We start from the raw sequence: 22,380 nt of genomic DNA on the forward strand, positions 1-22,380 counted from the left end.
ACTTTCATACTTGCTTTTGAAACAAGACTTCTTGAATAATGATACATAGGTGGCTATTTGACTATCAGACAGTTTCCAAGCATAATTAAAATATTTCATTTTTATTGAAGCCTTCCAGTAGGCTTGACCTGCAGAATTTTATATTGGGCCATGGTAGACTTTAGAAAACAGCACTACTCCACATTTCAAAAGGGAGCATTTTCAGAAGCAAGGCAAGGTAAAGGGGGAAATTTTGCTGCTTGCATATATTTAATCAAAATAAGACATAGAAATCACATCTTCAGTGGTATTTCACCTGTGCTGATCTATGTTTTCTCCTCTTGATCAGCAGATTTGTATCAGTCTTCTCATTTCTAAGGTTTTCAAGTTCAACCATACATTTTGTTTGTCGTTAGATTGGATTTTGCTTCATACAGATCAGGGTGCAAATTTTTCTTTCAGTTGTTTTAGAGATTTTCAAAGGCAGGGAAGAGCACTGTATTGTTCTGAGTGACACTCACATGCAAATAAATAACACTGAAACTCAGCAGAGTGTTAATTAGAAATTATTATTGTAACCTGACTGACCTGACTTGGCATTATGGTATCTTGCAAAACTGGCTTTTTATTCTTACACGTGTCTTGTTTGTTTTTGTGGTGAGAAGGTAATGATTTCATGGACTCATTCGGCTTAATCCTGCTTTCCTTCCACTATGAAAATTTTATGTGAAGAAGAATAAGCAAAATCAGAATGAGGGCACTGGGTGTGGCCCAAATTGATTTCTCCAAATGATAGTTTGTGTAGGTTTCTATGTTAATAAATTCGTGTATATGATATAGTGGGTCTGTTATTTATTTACTTTGTTATTTAAGTTGGTTTTGCTCTGAAAGACTGGCTTGCACCTGTGTAATTCTTCTGGCTTCAGTGTTTTTTCATTTTATTTTTTTATTTTTAACTCTTAGTGGAATTAAGTCACAGAAGGTCTATTGAAACAAGAGAGCATTTTCTTGAATCATGTAATTAAGTAGTCACAATGAGACCCAGCTTATTGCAACTTCTAATCACATTGCCATTCTGACAACTCTGGGAAGAGGGATGGCTGTTTAGCTGGATTGAAATCCCACTTAAAGAGGTTCCTCAGTTAAAAGAGGCAGATCTTTACATTTGTATGTCCTACACAGACACCAAAAAGCTATTAGTTGGCATCTTAAAAGTGAGAGGGTCTAACATTTGGCATACTCCTCACTCTAGCTCCTCTGGCCTGTTGACTGGGGCAGCCAGTGTGAGCAGTGGGAGGAGCAGGGCTTTGGCCCCCTCCTGCCTTCCCGGTGCTGGCTGCACTCATCAGCAGGGGTGGAGTGCCTTGGTGACACACCTATCCAGCATTTTGTTTTGGAGTTAGCTTGGTAGGAGTGTGGTGCTGAGCTGTGCTGCCATATCCTCCACTTAACTATAGGTTTATGTGAGTAATCTGTCAGGCAGCTAAACCAAAGTTATTCAGAATACGGAGCATGCATGACGTAAATGACAAACAGGTGCAGCGTGACCCCACACTGTGGCCAGAGCTGTATTCAGTAGTTGTCAGTGTGGTTTGACCTGTGTGGTTGTAAGCAGCACAAGAACATTCCCAATACGATGTATCATATTGTCCTTATTGTATCTCACTTTTTTTTTTTTTTTTTTAATTCTTCAGGAAGTTTTTGTTCCATTTCCACTGTAAGCTATTTAGCAGTAACCACAATCCAGCAACACACTACTAATAATACATAAACACAATAGTTCAATATCCATTTGCCAGTAATCCCTAAAGGACTGGGCAAGATGAAACCTGTTTTTCTAGGTTTTTAGTGAAACATTGGCATCCATCTTTTAAACCATGGGAAATGAAGATATAAATGAGACAGGATGGAAGGGGGAAAAAGGAAGAGAAAAAATGGCACTGTGGTGTGAAGGGAAATGGCAGAAAGAATAAGTGTGAGTCAGAGAAGCTTTTGGTAACTGGCTTTATTGAAATGGCACCATAGAAAGGGAAAAAGAAGTTAATAGTCAAATCAAGAGGAGTCAGTCCAAAATCTCCAAATGTGTTTCTGGTGCTTGCTGACAGCTTTTAACTTCAACTGGAAGAGAGGAGCCTCCTTTTAAAAAAATAAAAGTAAAAAAATTTGTAACGTTTTCCTCCTCCAACTCAAGTGAATGGTAGAAAGGGAGCAGCTTTCAGACGAGGACACTAGACTGAATCCTATTTGGGTACAGTAGAGGATTTCCAGCTGTATTTTAAAGCACCATTCACCTCTTGTGTCTGAATTGTTAATTTGCAGTGGGGTCACTTCTGACTTACACTACTGTGAGGATATTAATGGTCTAAATAACTGCACCTGCTATGTTAATAAAAGCGTGCATAATAGCTGCAGTAATTTAGAAAACCAGGCATTGTGTTGGGGTGGGGAGGAAGGCAGAAGAGTATAAGTGGCTAGAACTCAGAAATATAGACTCAAGATCACTTGCTACTTTATTGCTGCAGAATTATCAGTGCTGCTAGTACAAGGCTTTCAGTATTTTAATTGCTGTATTCAGCTTTGCAGCTGAGTATGTTGCAGGGTAGGAGGGCTTTTTTGATTAAGCAGAGAAAGAATTGGGATTATGTTAATGAAATGAAATATATATTCTTAATTTTTAAAAAATATTTATTTCTTTATTTATTTATTCTTGCTGGGAATGTTTTGAGATTGTGAGATTAGTTCAAGACTGATCTCTGGCAGAAGAAAGGCCATCAGCCTCCCTTGACTCGTAAAAGCACTGGAAGACAGGCCTGGACAATTCTTGCTTGCAAATATATCAGTGTGATTCTTGATAAATGTTTATCCAACCTGTTTTTTAAATCCTTCAGAAACTCTTCAATCAATCTATCCAAGTCCTCCACTATGCCTACTCTTAAAAAGCCATTTCTGACTTCTAATCTAAAACTCCCACCTGCAGTTTACACCCAATATTTCTTATCGTGCTCTACTGGGCAAGAAGAACGGTTTAATTTTCTCCTCTTTGCATCCATCTTTTATGCATTAGCTAAAGCTTTCATTCTTCTAACTGAATATAGTGCAGGCCTTTTTGTGTAAGTTTGGGCTCAGATGAAAATAGGCTCAAGGAAAAAATAAGAAAAAATATGTTTCTTGCTGAGACAGTTGTTTTAGCAATCAGGGATTGAGGGTCTGAGATAGAGCAGTACAGAGCTACAAGCTGGAAATGCTGGGCAGGGCAGGAAGATTTGCTTAAGACAATCTAAGCCCCCAAATACACTACAAAAGAGAGAGGCTGATGCCTGCTATGTGCTACTCATCTCTTATGACAGTGCTTGTTTGGCATTTCAGTCTCACCTGCCTGTGCCTCAGACTTGAACCTGTCACCTGAACTGCAGCCAGCTGCATCTGTTGGGCCTGATTTTCATGAATTAAATTAATTCTGTGCTTTCTTTTTTAGTTCTCTCAATACCCGAAATAAAAGATAGGTAAAAAAAATTAGGAAATGAGAAAATCTGAAATGTTGCAGCACGTGCAAGTTGCCCAGCTAGTGGGTAAGAGATGGAAGAGTTGGAATTATTCCCAAGCTCTTTCTTTTAGCCCTCAAATGTTGATCTCCAATATATTTCAGTAAAAATCTTCCTCCACCTTTCTTTGTTCTTCCTTTTTGGCATCCAATGGGTCTTGGCAAAGATCCCCTAAACTCTGTTGTCTAAACTGATCCCAAACGTGAGTCTCTGACTGATCTCATCACCCACTCCTGACCAATACCACACACTGCTGGCTCTTCCCAAACCTCCTGTAGACATTGATGCCTCCAGACCTGCTTGTCCTGGCACACTTTGGCCATATACCATATCTGCTCACAAGTGTCCACAGCCACATGAGCCCTTCTTGATGGTATTCACTGAGGGAGTGTGGGGCCTGCATTGAAACTTACATACTTTAAGTTATGAAGTACATTATTCTGTATATTTGCAAATAATTTACTTTTTTTTACGTTGCCCACACTGCTGCCTACTCTTTGGATGTAGGAAGCCGCTCCCCAGCACTTCAAGTATAAGGTCTACAGACCGGTGGGTGAAACCAGCCCAGCTCATGTACTCCTCATCCAGCAGGGTCCCTGGTGGGGATGACTCATGTTTGTCCCTTCGGAGCTGACAGGTGAACAAAGACATGAAGCAGTTCACCTGATTTGAAGTTGTGGTCTGCAACCTTGAATAAGAACCGATCACACTGGAGTCATATTTTCTCTTCTGTGTTGGAGACCACAGACTTACTTTTAAATTAAAAAAAAAAAAAAAAAAAAAAAAGAGAGAGCTCACATTATTTTGGTTGTTGAATAATTCTGAGAGTTGGAACCTGAAACAGAAGACTGCACTGTTATGTATACTTTCTTTCAGAGAATGGACCTCTTAAAAATGGAGAGGAAAAATGACTCTCTTATCAATGAATTTTTGAAATGGAAGTCACTCCTCGAGCCCATGAAAGCTGGAATTCTTGCATTCCACTACATCAGAGGAAATAATTTACAAATATGCTATGTGATAGGATCCTATTGCTAGATTAAATTTAGAAGACAAATTTCCATTTTGCTGTGTTTTCAGGAAGAGCACCATATTAACTCCAATAGATTTTTAACTTCATTGAGGAGACCATCTTCTACTCTTGGAATGTTAGTTATTAATATTATGGGTGCAGTAATTGGTGTTATCTCTTATCATAACACTGTATTTTGAGTCTTATACTGGAGAAGTCCTCCAAGTGTAGAGTTTACTGTTGATAACTGTGACACCCAGTGGTCATCGAAAGAACCATAAAAATGTAGTACAGAATGGCTGCAATGAACCCATAGGCTGCACAACACTGAGGCTTGCACGATACATTTTTGCTTTCAAGAGTAGTGCTCTTCCTCAGAAATGTGTACGTAAGTGAAAATAAATCATTTGAGGAGTAGTAAGATTTTCATCCATTTAGTTTTTGCTTTACTAAATTTAGCATATAGATATTTGCTTTTACTCCTACAAAGCTTTTTAAAATCTTGTGAAGCTTAAGTTACAGTGCAGATAAAACACAACTAGATGACTTTTAAAAAGTTGTTTTATAAAATATTAAATGGCTTTTAATTCTTATTGGCAAGAAACTAGTGCAGAACCCAGGAAGAAAATGGAACTTTGTTCTCCCTCCTTTGTTAGCCACTGACTCATTGTGTGACTTAGATCAAATTACTTGTGTGAATGGTTGATAAATACTTCAGTGCTAACTGAAATGAATTAATTAATATTAGTCTAGGAGATATTCAATGCAATAGTTTATGCCATTTATTCAGTGTAGAATACATATTTATGCTCCAAACCATAATACTACTTTATGTGCTGTGTCTTATTGCAGAGCAGTGGATACAGATTTACTCACATGTATTCAGTAAGTGAGATATTCAGTTCTATTGTTGCTGGATCGCTGAATGGAAGACATTAACTCTTCATGACACATTTTAAATACAGTAATACCATGAAAATTCATAATATCTAGTTACAGTGAACCGAACGTCACATGCTTCCTACATGTATTGTTATATCTGTTGTTTGGGAATGTTGTTTGGAAGCTTCTCCTTGCAGGCAGGAAGAATTATATAGCAAGAGGAGCAACATCAGGAGGTACCCAGTTATACAACTGAAGATTAGACAGCTGGAAAGTCAGTTATTGCCTACGGCCTTCTTCTTGGCTGCATTAGCTAAGTCTACAGTGTGTGCCTCAGAAGTGTTTTTCAGCTCCTGGAATGCACGTGTCCTGTCTACAATCAGAATTTGGATGACATCTGAGCTCCCACCAGTTATTCATCTCTACCCTACCAGTTTATGTTCAGGGAAATTGTGACCAAAAAGGGAGTGGCAAGATAGTCTGGCAGTGTTAAATTTTTCACACCATTTTTTCATCAGTGATGACCACAAATGTTTCACATTTAATGGGTTCAGATGAAATAAAATGCTTAACTGTAACCAGAATGGTTAAATACTGAAACTGAGACAAAAAATACCTTAAAATGACACCACATATTTATTGGAGCTTAAAATGAAAAATTGAGATTTTTTGCATGTCATTACTTGGATTCCTGTAACGCTTAGCAGCCCTGGTTTCTGAACTCACTGATCTATGTTTACAAATACACAAAGAAAAATTACTCCCTTCTTTCAAAAGCTTACAGTCTAGACACACCACAGGCAGCAACAGCTGAAGAGAGCACTCCAGGAAAGTGAAATAATGCTTCACAAAAATGCAGCATGTACTATATAGACTGAGATTATCACCTGGTGTTCTTAGCTGCACTATGAATAAAAGGCAGTGATTTTGCCTTCCAGCTGCTGATAAAAATAATGTGACATAATATTGTTCTAACAAGTATATATGCTGATGCTTACTGATGTGTAATATAAATATGCAGTTGGTACAGTTCTGGTTTAGTCTCCAGAAGCAGATGATGAATGGATCTTTTGTTCTTTAAATTAATTTTAAAGTAGGGATATTTGCTATCAAAATTTGTTTTTGCTTAGCACACCCCCTCTGTTAATTCTGTATTCAAACCTCTTGAATGCTGGCTCTGGGCTGTAGATAAGCCTTGTTCCATTATATTATATATATTACATTATATATTCCATATATAGTATATAACATATACTATATAATATATGATATTTAATATGAAATACAGTATATAATATATAATAGTATATAGTATATATTATATATCTAAATAAATAAATATATGAATATATCTATTTATAATATATATATAATACATCTACAAGCTCTTGTTCTATTTGTATTACAGGTTTGACTTAGACTATCATTTGGTTTTTTATTTGTTTGTTTTATTTTCTGCTTGTTTGTTGTTGTTGCATTTTCACATTAAAAAAAAAATGATTTTAATCCTTATAGAGTGGACAAATCATGTCAGAAAACAGTTTGTCTTCTACTCTATTTGCAGCACTTTTTGCTAGCTGGCATTGGCAAAGCCCCAGGAACTTGGCCATTCCAGGCAGGATTTCCAACAAGTGTAGTAAGGGTAAGATCTTTTGTTTATATTAAAAAGTGGTAGTTTTTGTTTTTTCCTCCAGTTCTGCAACTTACAATGTGCAAATTAACATTTTTGGATAAAAGAAGATGCAGATTATGTGCTATCTGGAAGATGTGTGTTCCAGTACTTGAGTTATAGGAAAAAAAGTATGCTGAGAGAAGCATGAAGTCTAACTTTTGTTATTTATTATTTTATTATTTTCCTTACTTAATGTGTTTGGGAGACAATGAGTGGTGATATCTTTAACCCTTTCTGCATACCAGTTCTGGCAATGCCAAGGAGAATCTCCTGGTAACTCTTCGTAATTACCATGATGTAGCAAGCCAGTGGCTGATAACACCTCCCAGTTGTGTCACTGAAACCAAATGTTTCAGTTGCACACAAAAATATCACAAAATACACTTTCTTCCAATAAAGCTGCACCTCTACTGATAAGCTGGTGCCCTGAGGCCTAGTGATACTATGTCCGTCTGCCTCAAAACTCCTTGTGTGTTCCCCTTCCACACAGCCCTTCTGTGACAAACCAGCGTGCTGCAACTGATGTCTGCTGGATGCACACGTTCATTTATTATGCCTTTCAGAGAGGGGATAAAAAGGGTGAAAGAACGGAGCTTAAGACTGAGAAAAGAAAGCTGAAAGGTGGCTGCAGGAGCAGCCCTGAAGCTGAGAGCAACAGCTCTCTGTCTGGAGATCAAAACAAGTGGGTCCACCCTCTTAATCTGCTTCTTGCACAATGCCTGACATGGCTGCGTGTGGATGTTTCACTCTGAAAAGGGGTGAAAAGAGGACAGGCCACTGGCTTACACAACAGTCCACGGAGATAGACATAGATGTTGGATTCAGCCCCTGCAGAGAGTTCATGGAGCAAACAGCAAGTACAAGCTCATTTTGTACCAGGATGCAAAACTTAACGAGTTCCAGGTCAAACTCATGCCTTCTGCTGTTTTGAATGTTGATTTGTAAAAATATTATGTTTAAAATGCAAAATGAGATTTCTGGGTGCTGGGAGTGAGGAAAATTTTTAACAATATTTTTGTTTAAATACTGCTATTGCAGACATAATACAGATTCTACCACCTCACTAAGTCACAGGAGTTCAAAAGTTGAAAATGCATTTTTAGGACTGGTATACATAAACAAATGTCAGAGATGATGAATAAATTCTTTTCTCTCTTGAAGCTCCAAACCCTCTCAGAACCTGCAAATCACAGAAATTTCATCTTGTTCACCAGAAAGCCCTTCCAGAACATGCCATGACTTGTAGAGTCAATGTCAGCCTGAAAAGCTTTCCAATACAATTCAAGTGTAAAATTGTGTTGTGTTCTCTGCCACACATCCACCTGAAGCACAGGGTAGTGCCATCCTATCACCAATGTTTTCTGTGCCACTATTTTGCCAAGAGGCACCTCACTTTGTGTTCAAAACAAGTCTTAGTCACTGTGCCATGAATAAGAGTGAATATTAATTCAAAGCTGTGCACAAACTTGGCTGGAGCAGCACAGTGTTTGATTCAGGAAACTTGGAGGAGAGTTGTAATGCTCACGTGTCAGCTTACAAAACACAACTGAGCAAACACTAGACATGTTTTTGACAGAACTTTGGAACGATCATTATTAATCAAGAAGGGATCTTGTGAATTGTAAATAGTGCCAAAGTGGAAGTGCCAAGGAATACAGGCACTGAAACATCTGTGTCAGCAAGGCAGGACTGTCCCTTCTCTAAGCTGTTTTTATGCCTTCTTTCTTTTTCCTTTTCAAGCACAGATACCAAAGGCAGTAAGTAATACGCTGAATGATTAATTGCTATGACTTTACTGAACAATCCTGTTTAAAGAGAAGTCTTTGAGAATAAGCTTATAGAGTTATTGATTGTTAACCTGCAGTTGTCTGAAAACAGAAAATCACAGAAGTGGACATCCTTCCTCAAAAAGCCTTGTCTGTTTCTCTGCAGAGTCACTGTAACTTTGCTTCATCATCTCTTACATTGTGCACTGTTCCAGAAGTACAGGAAAAGAAGGAAGAAACTGATAGAGAAATATAAAATGCTAGAGATTTAAAATCTAAGCCATTGATCGCTGCAGGATTTCAGCCAGCTCTGCTAGAAATGTGCTGTACTACTTTGGACAAATCATTGCACCTGTTGGCACCTCACACCTTTATTTGATTTAGGGCAGAAGTTTCATGATTAGCCAAAGCCAATCTATGAATATATTGCTGCCAACACATACGTTCCTCCCCCTTCTTACATCACACAATAAACTGATCCAGCAGAACACCAGACCTGGAGGAAAAAAGAGAGATTAGTTTTTAATTGAGTCTGGAAGTTAAACAAAACCTGTGTGCCACCAGATGGTTGCTGGTGCTAACAACATGAGTGGACTGGCAATGAGCAGCAGGAGGGAAGGTTAGGCCCAGTGACGCTCAGTGCACGGTCCCATTCTAGGTCATGACACCTTCTTTAATACACTGCTGCAGCTGAAGCTCAAGGTCTCCGTGCTGCTCCCTGTGGCGCTCTTTGTAACTCCTGGAAACTTCACCCAAACAGCACTGTGAACTCCTGTTCTAGCTTCAATGTGCCTTTGTGCATGGCTTTCTTGATTTGGCCTTTTGTGTAGTTCACTAACAATATTTTTCACCGGTCCCTCTGACAACAAAAGAAAAGACAGCAGGGGGCACCAAATCTGCATAATTCCATTTAAATGACAGCATTCACTAACTGCTAATAACAATGAAATTGCTGTGGGTACTGTTTTAGCCTAGAACTTCTTTCTAACACAAAAGATTTTAAAGACACCTCTTAGCATCTCAGGAGCTACAGCAGTGAAAGAAAGCTGAATTTCCACATGTTGAAATCTTGGCCATTAGCAGACCTTCTACCTGTCAGCTGTCATCCCATTACCATCACCTGTTTCTTTAGCACTTTGGTGCTATAGGCCAGAGATCACAGCCAAAAAGATGCCCCTTCTGATACTAAATTTGAGAGGGTACTTGTGTTGGCATTTCTCACAACTTATTTTTTTGGGGGAAAAAAAAAAAAAAATCCTCTAAAAATACTAATGAAATGCAAAATACATTCCCACATGTTTGTTTGAGAATTTGATTGAAATGTATGCTACAAGATATTCATCAAATTCAAAATCCTTCTTTATGTGAGTGGAACACACTCACTGAACATCTATGGGCATACTCAGAAACGTAGATATATTTTTTGCATACATAATACACACATATTCTTTGCACATTGGAAGTATTTCAGGATTGAATCATTTGAAAATAGGCATGGACAAGTAACAGCAGTTTGGCAAACTCTTTGTGAAATTTTTTAATTGAAATACTCATAAAACCATTTACTTGAAGAGGAAGTTCAGCTAGTTAGGTGCACACCTAAGCAAGCAGTTTATTTCTTCCAATTTGTCCCATATCTGCTAACCCATCTGCATCCAACCTTTTCGCTTGCCTGGGCTGCATTGAGTGAAGAGGAATTTTCTTGGGCCACATGTATGTAGATTACTCTGAGAGTAATGCCTCCTATTTCTTTCCATGGCAACTACAGCAGATACAGTGAGCACAGTAACCTTGCTTGATAGAGCAAATTCTCATCTACAAAACAGTGTTTTTCAACATAGTCACTACCATTAGATGTGCATTTTCACCAGTGATGAACAAGAGCCTGCATGCCACGCTCATCAAAACCTGCACCAGTGGAGGTGACCCACTGTCACTGTTGTCACTGCTGAAATGCACCACCCACTGCCTCATTGTGGTCACATTCACTGTTTGGTCTCCATAAATGTTCAGCAAGCATCAATAAATGTTAATGAGTGCTATTTTTCAGCATGGAAATTCAACTCCACATCACTGTTTCATACACACTTGCATGCCAGATGCCATTCTGTCAGGCTATCCCTCTGCTGCCATCTGTCACACAGCAACAAAATGTAATGGAACATGGATGGGAAGGTTTAACCTATACTGCCATGCTACTAACATCCACCTCTGATGCTTTGGGCCAACATAATAAAATAGGAGGCATTACTTTTGGAGCAGCCCTTGTAAAATATATAATGTAGGCAATCTGCATAATAAAACTTATTTAAAATTATTTTTAATATTTTTAGAAATGCAGTTTCAGAAAAGAGAGCAAAAAATCCCATAAAAATAGTGGGATGTTTGACCTTGTTTTTGAGCATCAGTGTGGTTCAATGGCAGTAGTAGCAATTTATAGTGAGTTCTGAAGGTGAACGTTAGAGATTTTTTGTGAAATTTTACTTTTCCTGTGCTTCATCCTTGACGACAGCTGCTCTTTTATGTGCATACTGACAAACGCAATGACGTGAATAAGGTGTGATTGTGAAGCGAGAGATGCATCTCATTTTAAAAATGTATTTATGTTGAATGAAAATGGGAGTCCAAACACACACAAAAAAGATTGTTTTTTCTTGAAACCTATTTTCTAATTCTTTTAGAAAAAAAAACAAAACTACAGATGTGTATTTTTCACTGTTCAGAGAACTGTATTTAGACTATGCATCAAAATGCTTAGAATTACTTTCTGTAACTTGAGTTAGCCCTGGTTTCAGCCCAGATAGTGAACCAATATTCAGCAGGTGCTGAGGGGCCAGGCTGGGCTGCCACAATAGTGTGGGGCAGGGGGCAGGCTTCAGTACAAGTTGTACCAGACCGTGTGCTAAACCTTCCAGAACAAGGTGTTCTTACAAGAAACTGGTATCGCTTCAGACAGCAGGAAAATAACTTCTTGTTGTCAGATGACCAAAACTTGAACAATAGCAGCCGTACCTAAGCATATCAACAACTCATCTGCTCAACAAGACTTTCATGCTCTGTATTCCAACTGCACACACTTACTCAGCTGGTCTGCATGTGTGGGTTAGTCCTCATCCTAATTCTACTCTATTCCTGTTCCAGTTGCTCTTCGGTATTTCTCCCACTTCTCCCTCTCTAGTCCATTCATAACATAATGCCAAGCAGTCAGAATATGCTGTAATAAAAAATAAAGTAAGCAGAGCAAAGCTGGAGCCTGATTCCTCTGAGCAGAATGGCCACATCTGGGCTTTTGTTGCATTCTTACAGTCCTTGAAGACTTACAGTTCAATCTGTTCTCAATTATTCTTAGTCATGAAATCCTCCTATATCTAGAATAAAATCTTAAGATAAATAAGAGAAATCAGTCAGTTGAGCTCATATTCTCAGTAGGTAATGAGCTAACACAGTTTGTGAGCTTTAGAGTACCACACCGTATTTCTAAGTGTGGTTGTGCAGTGTGATTGCCTGCCATGTTATATTTCATGGCTGTGCCATCCCCTACTCTTTGTTTACTCCACTGCCTTTCCCTGCTTTGGCATGGCACTTACAATTCCAGGAGAAATTAGCATTTTTTTTTCTGCTTATGCAAATAAAATTTGACCCTTCATATACATATTGACCCAGAGGGTTCTGGTTAGTAGTGGGGTTTAATCTTCTCTCTGAATTTAGCTACCCTACACAATGCATATAATACCAGAAAAAGCAGTCTGAATATTGGATCTTAAAAATAGATAGGTTTTCTCTTTGTGCTTTCCTAAATTACAAGGAACCTTTTGAAGAGCCTTGAATAAAAGGTAAGAAATCATTTGGACTGTGTTAGGTAAGATAATGAATCTTGGGTTTGTTACTTTTAAATAAAGTCTAGCTAAGCATTCAGCCTTCGACCTTAGCTGCAGTACACATAAAGTTATTGGGAATGTATCTTCCATATGAACCATTATTAAGGAAATGGAGGGAATAGGACAAAGTAATTGCACTGCTTGAAGTTTTCTGATTTAAACAGACTGTGCCACATACAGATCCTGCACATCTTTCTTTGTTAGATTTACCATCACAACTGTGTATTAAAGAGATGTCACTGAGCATAATTTTGGAAGTTGCGGTGTTCTTAAACAGAAGTGAAATTATATGTTCTCCTACTATTCCTACATTTGTTCGGAGATGCAAAAATAGAGGTTTTTTTCTTAATCATGTTCTAGTTTGAAGCCTAGACAATATTGTAATATTATGTCCTTATGCTCATTTGTTATGTTACTTCCTTGATTTGAGGAAAAACAAAACATATAACTTGAAGAAAACAATGTATTTTTCCAAAAGTTGTTTCATAGAAGTCTTGTGACCTGCTATTCAACCTGAGTGTCATTTCTACCGTAACGTGGTTGCTGTGTGTTTCATTTGTTAATGACACTGATGCCTCTTTTGTTTGATATAGCTACAGTGAAGAATGTGTGAAATAATCTAATAGTTTTTCCCCTTAGTTATTGAATTCTTACAAATTAGAACATTCTATCTCTTGAGTTGGAAGGTATATCAAAATGCTTGACAGAACATTGTGTAAGCTGCTTTTGAAATATTCCAATTCATGGAACTTGTCTCTGCAAGGAAATCTATTCCATTATTTCATTGCCTTTACCAATAAAAAAACCTCTTCCTAACTTCTAATTTTAAACTTTTTTTTTTTTTTTTTTTTTGGTAATTTGAGACCATTGCATTTCACAGAATCAAAGAATGGCTTGGGTTGGAAGAGAAAAGGATGTAGTGTGGGATCAAGTCAAAGAGGAGTCCAGATAGACAATATCAATTGCCCTTCCTTTTTTATTCCATTTTAGAAGGTCACATTTAATTTTATCTGTAGTGAACACAGAATATTTCCACACTCTGTACTCCTTTATGCATTTGAACACAACTGTCATGCACGTCTTCAGAGCTTTCTTTAGGTGAAATAACCTCAGTTCTTTCAGCCTTACCTCAGAGGTCGTGTTTATGACCCTAGCATCACCTGACTTGTATTCAACTGATTCACAAGGTTTCTGCAAGTGTAATGTCCACATTTTGGCTTACTTCTCCCAGTATGATTTCTGTTTTCATGCCAGATTGAAGCTACTAACATATACTCAGGTTGTGATAAAATACTCAGCTATTTTTTAAGGGCTGCTGTCTGATTGTTCCAGCTCATATTATTGTGTATATATTCCTACTTAAGTGCAGTACTTCTCATTTGCCTTTGTTGAGTTGCTTACACTTTTCACACTGAGTCTTTAACTCATCACTGATTCTGAATTTGCCTCCTTCCTTTCACAGGCAGTTAAGAGATCCTCTGCAGTTGCTTGCTGAATGGTATTTAATAATACTCTCCATTATGTTATACAAAATATTAATGGGAGTTTTGAATAGTGCCAGACCTGAGATAGAACCCCAAGTGCAAAATCCTTCTTTTTTGACAGTGAATCATGACTTGAAGAACATCTGTTTGCCCAACATATTACTATACTCACATAAGAAAATCAACCAAACCCGTCTTTCTTAACCTACATTCAAAAATGTCGTTTGAAATAGCATCAAAATCTAAGGATAAATGGCTGCTTGGCGTACCTTTCAGAAGGCAGCATCCACATAAACATCCTAGTGACAGCATTAACTGATAGATCATCAACACAGGTTGTAAATGCCAGTACTGCTAAAAATGTCATCTTTGCTTTTGTTTCATGCCCAAATCTGCCAACTTCATTAGCTCTGCTTAACAGAATAACATTGTTTGTGGTGATCGTTTCAATGGATACAGAATTAAAGTCACTAAAATGAATGTTTCAGAAAACAACTCCCCACCTAGATATTTGCAAAAAGAATGTGTCTTATTAGATAACAATTTGAAAGCTAGTTTGATTTTTAGTGTTGCTTGAATTGCAGTGAAAAGAAATTCTTACATCATCTGTTTGAGGGGAAAAAAGGTTCATTCCTATTATGTACTATTTCACACTAATTTTTAGGTCAACTATTTCTGTAACTTGGTCAGCAAGAAATAGTGATAGCAGCATCTACTATTCTTAATTGCTTGTCTGGTTGGTGTCAGGGTAGTTATGTTAAGGCTGTTATTACTGGTTCAAGTAGAAATCTGAGTTTCTCTGTAGAAGAACAAAGTGCGTTGAACTGAGAACAGATTTTTTTTCTTTTTTTTCTTTTTGTTTTGTATTATTTTGCTCAGTGCTTGTGAGTCATTGTAGTTTCTTAAAGGCTGTTTAACTTTATGAAGTTGACGTGAGTCATTGTTCTCTTTCCAGGTAATGATTAGTGAAATTCACATTTAGAACTTCTGTTTCTCTAGCAATCTCTAAGGCTTGTGTTTCATTGATCTTCCAGTGAACAACTACTTCAGAGTTCTGAGCAACAAGTCAAGTCTTTAAGAAAAAACACAAGATGGCTCCATTTGGAGAGAGTGGGTAACAAGAGCTAACACCTGTTGTCGCTCAGACATTTTTGTCTATGAAATAAAACCAATGGTTGGTTCAACAGAAGAAAGCATATCTTGTCCTTTCTGATTAATGATACAAAATATGTAGAACTTGGCAAAAAGCAACTCCGAATGACATAGATTTTATATTTTCCAAAAATAAGCCAAATGAGGGAAGATTTTTCTATATTGGCTACATCACAGCTTCTTGTAGTAATTCCTGGAATTAAAATGAGTGTTTTAGAAAACATCCTGAATTTTTTTGTGAAGATCTGGACCCAAGCATTCATAATTTGACCTTGTGTTCTAGGCAAATATTCTTCAAGACAACAGAAAGGAAAAAAAGAGAACCTAAATGAAGAGCATAAGTTTGTGGCATAAAAAGTATGAGACCTTCCAACCAAGATTTCCAATATTTTCTGTTCTCTTCTCCTAAGAGATGGATAAATCACAAAGAACCACTTTGTCTTAATGTATTGAAGATTTATTTTTAGAGCTGTAATGATCTTTCAGCACAGCCATTCTCATGAGACTTCTTACTACATGTTCCCACTCCTCCGTTGCCACTTCCAACCTTCTGGTATTTTTCCAATTTACAGCATCAATTATTCAGCTGTTGTTGTTAAATACTAAAACAATTTTTATAAGGGACTCTGGCTGAACTGATTTGAAATTCTAAGAGATGCAGTGCTACATCATTAGTATAACTCCCCCAGTTTAAAAAAAAAAATCCCATTTATGGTCTTTTATTTTTCTCTCTCTTTTTTTTCTTGATGAATATGTTTCAAAGTTGCAAAAACGTAGGGGATTCATTTGGAGAATCTTTAACTAAACTCAGTATTTCAATAAGTGTTATTGTGGATACGCTAATAGTACAGCTCTTGGTACCACTGATTTTTTTTTTCTTCTGTAAAATGAGATGTGTGAAAGCTGATACTAACTTAGTGGATGCAGTGGACAACGATGAGGGGCTACAAAGGTCCTGAGGTGATGGCAGCCGGTCCGTTTGTTGTACTGACTCTGCAGTGTGTGCTGCTCATGTCTGTACAGCCTCACTTCCATTTCACGTTGTGGATGCACCCACCTCTCATGTGTCAAAAGTGAACACACTTTAAAAAAAAAAAACAACTATAGTCACAATTTAGTTTTGATGCATTCATTAGTCAACACTGTTATTTATGCAGACCATGCTGAAGCTGCTTATCTATGCGTGCAAACTGAGAATGAATAACTCCATGAATTCAGTTAGAACACATATGTCATTTTGGTGAAACACTCAAAATTCTTTATAAAAAAGACACCAGGCCTTGGTTTGCAACACAGATTCTTGTCTTCCAGACAGAGGGGCTGATAATACAGTAGAGAAATAGCAGTCTCACTATAAGGAGGTAAAGAGGAAGAACATATCATTTGATGGAAAAGAATTTGTATATGAACTGCTGAATCACGGCCTCTGATTGATCACCTGAGGCAAGCACTGAGTCAGCCCTGGGAGCACAGGTGAAGGCAATTCAGCTGTGCTGCTGGAAGGGGTGAAGCCTGGCTGCAGCTCTCCTAGACCCATTTAAGAGCTGACTGCCACTGGAGAAGGATCTTTTCTGGAGGTCCCTCTTTTTTGGAGTTTTCCAGTGAGCCTAGGACAAGGGTAAGCCCTATGTCTATTCTTTTTAGTGTGATAACCTGCTTAGCCACACTCTCTCATTTATTTTTTAATTGTAACATCTGTATATTCATTGATTATACAGAAGATAATCTGATTCTGAGAAGGGCAATTGTTGAAGTACATCACGTGTCTGCTTTTGTTAGAATCACAGAATGGTTTGTGTTGGAAGAGACCTTTAAGACCACCTCGTTCCAGCCTCCTGCTATAGGCAGGGGCACATCCCTCTAGACCAGGTTGCTCACAGCCCCATCAGCTTAGCTTTGAATTCCTCCAGGGAGGGCAATCCAAGGGCAGTCCTTGTTCTGGCTTCTCTGTTTATAGCAATGGAGCCATGGAATTGAATCCTATAAGGTGTGTAACAGGTAGGAGCAACAAGCAAGTGTTGTAGATTGGCAGAATATTTCAGGTTATGTGGTGGGGAAAGAAATTAAACACAATTAAAAGCAAAATAACTTGGCCCAGAATTTCAGTGTCTGGGGGGGAAAAAAAAACAAACCCCTATATATTATTAAAATTGTCTTAGTAGCATAGTAAGGCTGTGGCATCTTCAGGGGCTGTGAAGGGTTTCTCTGAGTTCACTTTGTCAGAAAATGTATTATTCCATTTTCAGCTCTGAAGGAATACTGTCAGAAGTGTTAAAGTTGGAGACCTCTCTCTCCCCAAACCAAGAGTAAACTACATTAAACCTGGGCAGAATTAATAAAGTGCAGCAAGAACTACGTGATTACTGATTTCAGGTATCAGTTAGAAGCATATAGACAGCATCAAATGCAATTAAGCCTGTTTCAGGTATTTCATGTTGAGATATTACTTCTGTTCCTCAGTGGGCTTCCATTTGTGTAATGGGCTTCCTCTGCAATCTGAAGTTTTTAACAGTTCAGCAAATGATTCACAAAAAAAAAGAATTATATTGTTGGTGCTGAAAAATTCTTAATGGGAGGCTGCTTTCTCCATATGTTAGAAAGGATTCACATCTGGAAGTAGGTAACTCTTGTGTGATGAACATGACTTCTGCTGTTGCCAGAAATGGTCTTTGGATAATCTTAATCATTCTGGAGTCCTTTTTTCTATGTAGAAAGATTTCAATGGATTTTATTGAGTAAACATGGAGATCGTGATCTGACAGGAATCTTTGAATTCTGAAGGTCTGGAATAGAGAACTTATTCTCCTGGCAGTAGGATGAGATTATTGTCATTGTGTTTATGAACTATCATGTTCCTGGTGTCTGGAAAAAAAGTCTTCGTTAAGTAAATGTCACCTTTATGATTGCAAAGATAACCTTTCAAAAATGAACAGACTAGAAATGAATGCAATCATTTCATCTGAAATCTGCAGCTAATCTGAAATAATAATGCATAATAGTACAAAATGCTTCTATGAATCTCTGCGGAATATTAACAGTGAAGCCCAAGGAGAGCAAATTTTATGTAAACATTGTTAATTATTTAGTATTAATCAAAGTTCACCAAAGATAGTCAGTTGTATTTTTAAAATGTACTCAATCTAATGAGACAAATCTCTTGTATAATTAATAAATGCCTGTTACTTTACTATGCATTCAGTAATATATTAAAGTTAAAACTATGAGGGCTGTTCTGAAAGTAACACCTCCTATTTCATTATGTTGGCCCATGACTTCAGAGGAAGAAGTTGGTGGTACGGCAGTAGAGGTCAAACCTTTCCACCAATATCCCATTACATTTTGTTGCTGTGTGACAGATGGCAGCAGAAGGGCAGTGTGAAATAAAATGGCATCTGACATGGAAGTCATCATCTGTTTGTGTATTATGGCAGAGAGCTCTGCAGAACCAGCTTATGTAATAAAATGTTGTGACCCTTCCATCAAATACTTGTAAAAGAAAACAGCAACTGGTTAAAGATGAGAGGAGAGAATACAAACCTATTTTCTTTCTTTTTTTTTTTTTTAATCAATCTGAACATAAATTTATTCACTTTCTGCTTGGTCTGAAATTCATCTTCAAGCTTCTGCATTCTGAGGAATTATTGTTACTGCATTGCCGTGGTGCAGATGTGTGCAGGGGGGAGAGAACAGATGTCTGATTTGGGAGTCAGGTGTGAATATTCCACCTAGAGGGAGTGTGAGCATTAGTGACGTTTTGAAGACAGTGGGATGGAAGATAAGGTGCCAAATCTGAGACTGAAGCTGCTGGCCACCAGAGGCCAAGGATTGGTGCATTTCCTACTGGATTTCTGCAGAACCTCTGGGACTTCTATTTCCATTAGCTCAAATGAAACCCAGGTGTGTCTGGACATGTGCATGCCATTTTATTTATTTTGGGAAGTGTGAAAATAATAGCTTTGAAAATCTTTTTCTTATTTTTTCCCAAAGGGGGTGATATTCTGTATGTCTGCTATGCTTATTCCAGATCCCATCAGCTGGTGATGCAGCATCATCAGCTCTTATACCATCCATTCAGACCTCTTTGGTATCCATTACACCAAAGGAGCACAGCTGGGTGCTGGGCTGCAATTTCTCATGCAGCTGGGATTAGATCCATCATCTTACTTGAAAGTTAAGACAAAGACCTTAAAAGTGAATGAGGCACCAAAATACAGCTTGATGTTCCTGCTGTGCTCTCAGGGCTTAAGCCAATGAGAAAAAGATTGAGCATGTCTGTGTTATTTTCACCTTTTGACACAGTTTGAGTGATTTGCAGTAATTTAGTTCAGAAATGGTACAGCTTCCCCCTGCAATGTCCTTGTGCCACAGAAAGCTGCAATGAGTCTCTGAAGAGATGGAGATAAGGAAGATATTTTTAAATCTTTAAATATTTTTAAAGACAGTATAGCCTAGACCAATTTCAGAGAGGTACTGAGTGAAGACTAAATCCTTCCACCATTTTCCAACACTTAAGAATCTTAGGGTGCTTAAGATACCCTCATGGTGTATGTTTAAAAGAAGATGGTAGGACAAAAACAAACTAAAAGCAACTTGGTGGATTTCCCTTTAACTTAGTATTGGAAATTTCTGTGATGAGACAGTCATTGAAAGTTACTAGAAATAAGACTGTTGGGAAATGCATGCTTTTAAATGAATACCAGGAAAGACTGTTTGATGTTGGAAGTATTTGGCTGTAGGACTATTTCCTTGCAAAATGAGAAGCATATTTTGCCTGTGTTCTTCAAACAGCTCCAAATAGATAGTTGAAATGTAAAAGAAGATGAGAGGCAGTGGAAAACAGGAAAATATTTATCTTAGAGTCCAAACTAATATTTAATGGTTGTTTCAATATCTTTAATGACAACAACAATATATTTATATACATAAATGTGTGTATGCATGCATACTTGTAAGTGCTCCAGAAGGAAATGCTTTTTGTCTTTCCTGGAAGCCTCAGGTGTTCTGTGATAAGTCTTAACACAGGTGATGTATATCCAGATATTAAAGTAGGTATGACAAAAATAAAACAAAAACAGAATCCAAATACCTGTTCTTCAGCTCATCAACAGCTCTTCTCAAAATGTGTAGTTATGAATAAACCATTTACTTAAATGTATTCTCTGCAGGATTTCAGATTAAAAAAAAAAAAGAATTTGGAAGGCTAAAAAACTGCAATGAATGCACTGCATCTTTGTAAGACAGCAAAGATCCTTACTATTGGCTGTGTTCTGTCCTCCTTAATTAAATCATCAACCTGCCTGTACTTTCTGGAGCAGCTTAGTTACAGAAGGCTGTTTCTCTGTTCTTGTTTAGTTTGTTAATTATTGGCCCTGACACTCTGTTCAAGTCAACACATTTTCCTCATGATAAAAGTACATATTATGTTAAAAATAAGATAATTTTAAACAAATTTGAGAAGAAAGATAATACTAATCATGGCAGGCGGCCACTGCAAATTTCTGAGTAGTTCTGCTACTGAACTTGCCTTCATCCATAAAGGGCAGACAAAAGTGCTGTGAGCTCTAGTTTAAGTTGGTGAGGAGAGTGCAAATACATAACTTTCATCCATGGTTTTCATAGAGTTATAGGGGTTGGAAGAGACCTCTAGAGATCATTGAGTCCAACCCCCCTCCCAAAGTAGGTTCCCTATACCAGGTTGCACAAATAGGTGTCCAGGTGGGTCATGAATATCTCCAGAGAAGGAGACTCCACAACCCCCCTGGGCAGCCTGTTCCAGTGCTCCATCACCCTCACCGTAAAGAAGTTCTTGTGCACATTTGTGTGGAACTTCCTATGCTGCAGCTTCTGGCTGTTTCCCCTTGTCCTGTCTCCACATGCTACTGAAGAGTATGGGCTTGCCACTCTGCCTCCCCACACCTTGGGTATTTAGAGACCTAGATCAGGTCCCCTCTCAGTCATCTTTTCTCAAGGCTGAACAGACCCAGTTCACTCAGCCTTTCTTCATAGGGGAGATGCTCCAGGCCCTTCACCAGACCTGGGCCACAAAGATCATCCCAGAACTGGATGCAGTACTCCAGATGAGGCCTTACCGGGGCAGGGTAGAGGGTGAGGATCACCTCTCTCGACCTGCAGGCCGTGCTCTTTTTAATGCACTGCAGAATGCCATTGGCCTTTTTGGCCACAAGGGCACACTGCTGGCTCATGGCCAACCTGTCATCCACCAGGGCACCTGGGTCCCTCTCTGCAGAGCTCCTCTCCAGCAGCTCATCCCCTCCAACCTGTATTGTTTCATCCTTTCTAGATGCAAGACTCTACACTTGCTTTTGTTAAAGAATATTTTTAAATGAGTCCTCTGGTGTTCCTGTGGTATTTTGTACTGATTTTGCTTGTTTGTGAAGCTGCTGTGCTATCAGCTGATGTGGTTCTATAGGAGAACTCTTGATGGCAAATCTAAAGCAAAATCCCTGCAGAAATGGGAGGGTGGTGTTTGGAGGCACCATGGGTGTTGGCAGTGATGGGCTAAGAAGGAAGGGGCTTACTTTTCCTTCCTGGCTTTAAGTATATGCTTCAGCAATTTGGGTATCATGAATATTTGCAAGTCAGGTTCCCAAACTGTGGTTTCCCAAAATGTGTCACTCCAATGGGTTTTTCTTTGTTTACTCTAACTGCTGATATGTGCTCTTTAACATCTTTATCAATGACACTGATGACAGAATGGAGTGCGCCCTCAGCAAGTTTGCTGACCACACCAAGCTGAGTGGAGTGGTTGACACGGTTAAAGGAAAGGATGCCATTCAGAGGGACCTTGACAGGCTAGAAAGGTGGGCTCAGGTGAACCTGATGACATTCAAGATGGCAAAGTGCGAAGTTTTGCACTTGAGTCGAAGGATTCCCAGACATCCATGCAGACTGGAAGGAGTGATCTTTGAGAGCAGTCCTGTGGAGAAGGACCTGGGGGTCTTAACAGATGAAAAGCTTAACATGAGCCAGCAGAGTGCCCTTGCAGCTCGGAA

The 22,380-nt window shown here is 38.4% G+C and overlaps 1 long non-coding RNA gene across 1 annotated transcript; it reads left to right on the plus strand.

Moving 5' to 3' along the window:
- Positions 1-4,843: 4,843 nt before the first annotated feature.
- Positions 4,844-15,332, plus strand: LOC122163857. Its single transcript, XR_006170062.1, has 3 exons — positions 4,844-4,917; positions 6,980-7,057; positions 15,250-15,332. It is a non-coding gene; the product is annotated as an uncharacterized LOC122163857 (long non-coding RNA).
- Positions 15,333-22,380: the final 7,048 nt, after the last annotated feature.

This window comes from Centrocercus urophasianus, unplaced genomic scaffold, assembly GCF_019232065.1.
Source record: "Centrocercus urophasianus isolate 14NV4802_14NV808 unplaced genomic scaffold, USGS_Curo_1.0 seq_10, whole genome shotgun sequence".
NCBI lineage: Eukaryota > Metazoa > Chordata > Aves > Galliformes > Phasianidae > Centrocercus > Centrocercus urophasianus.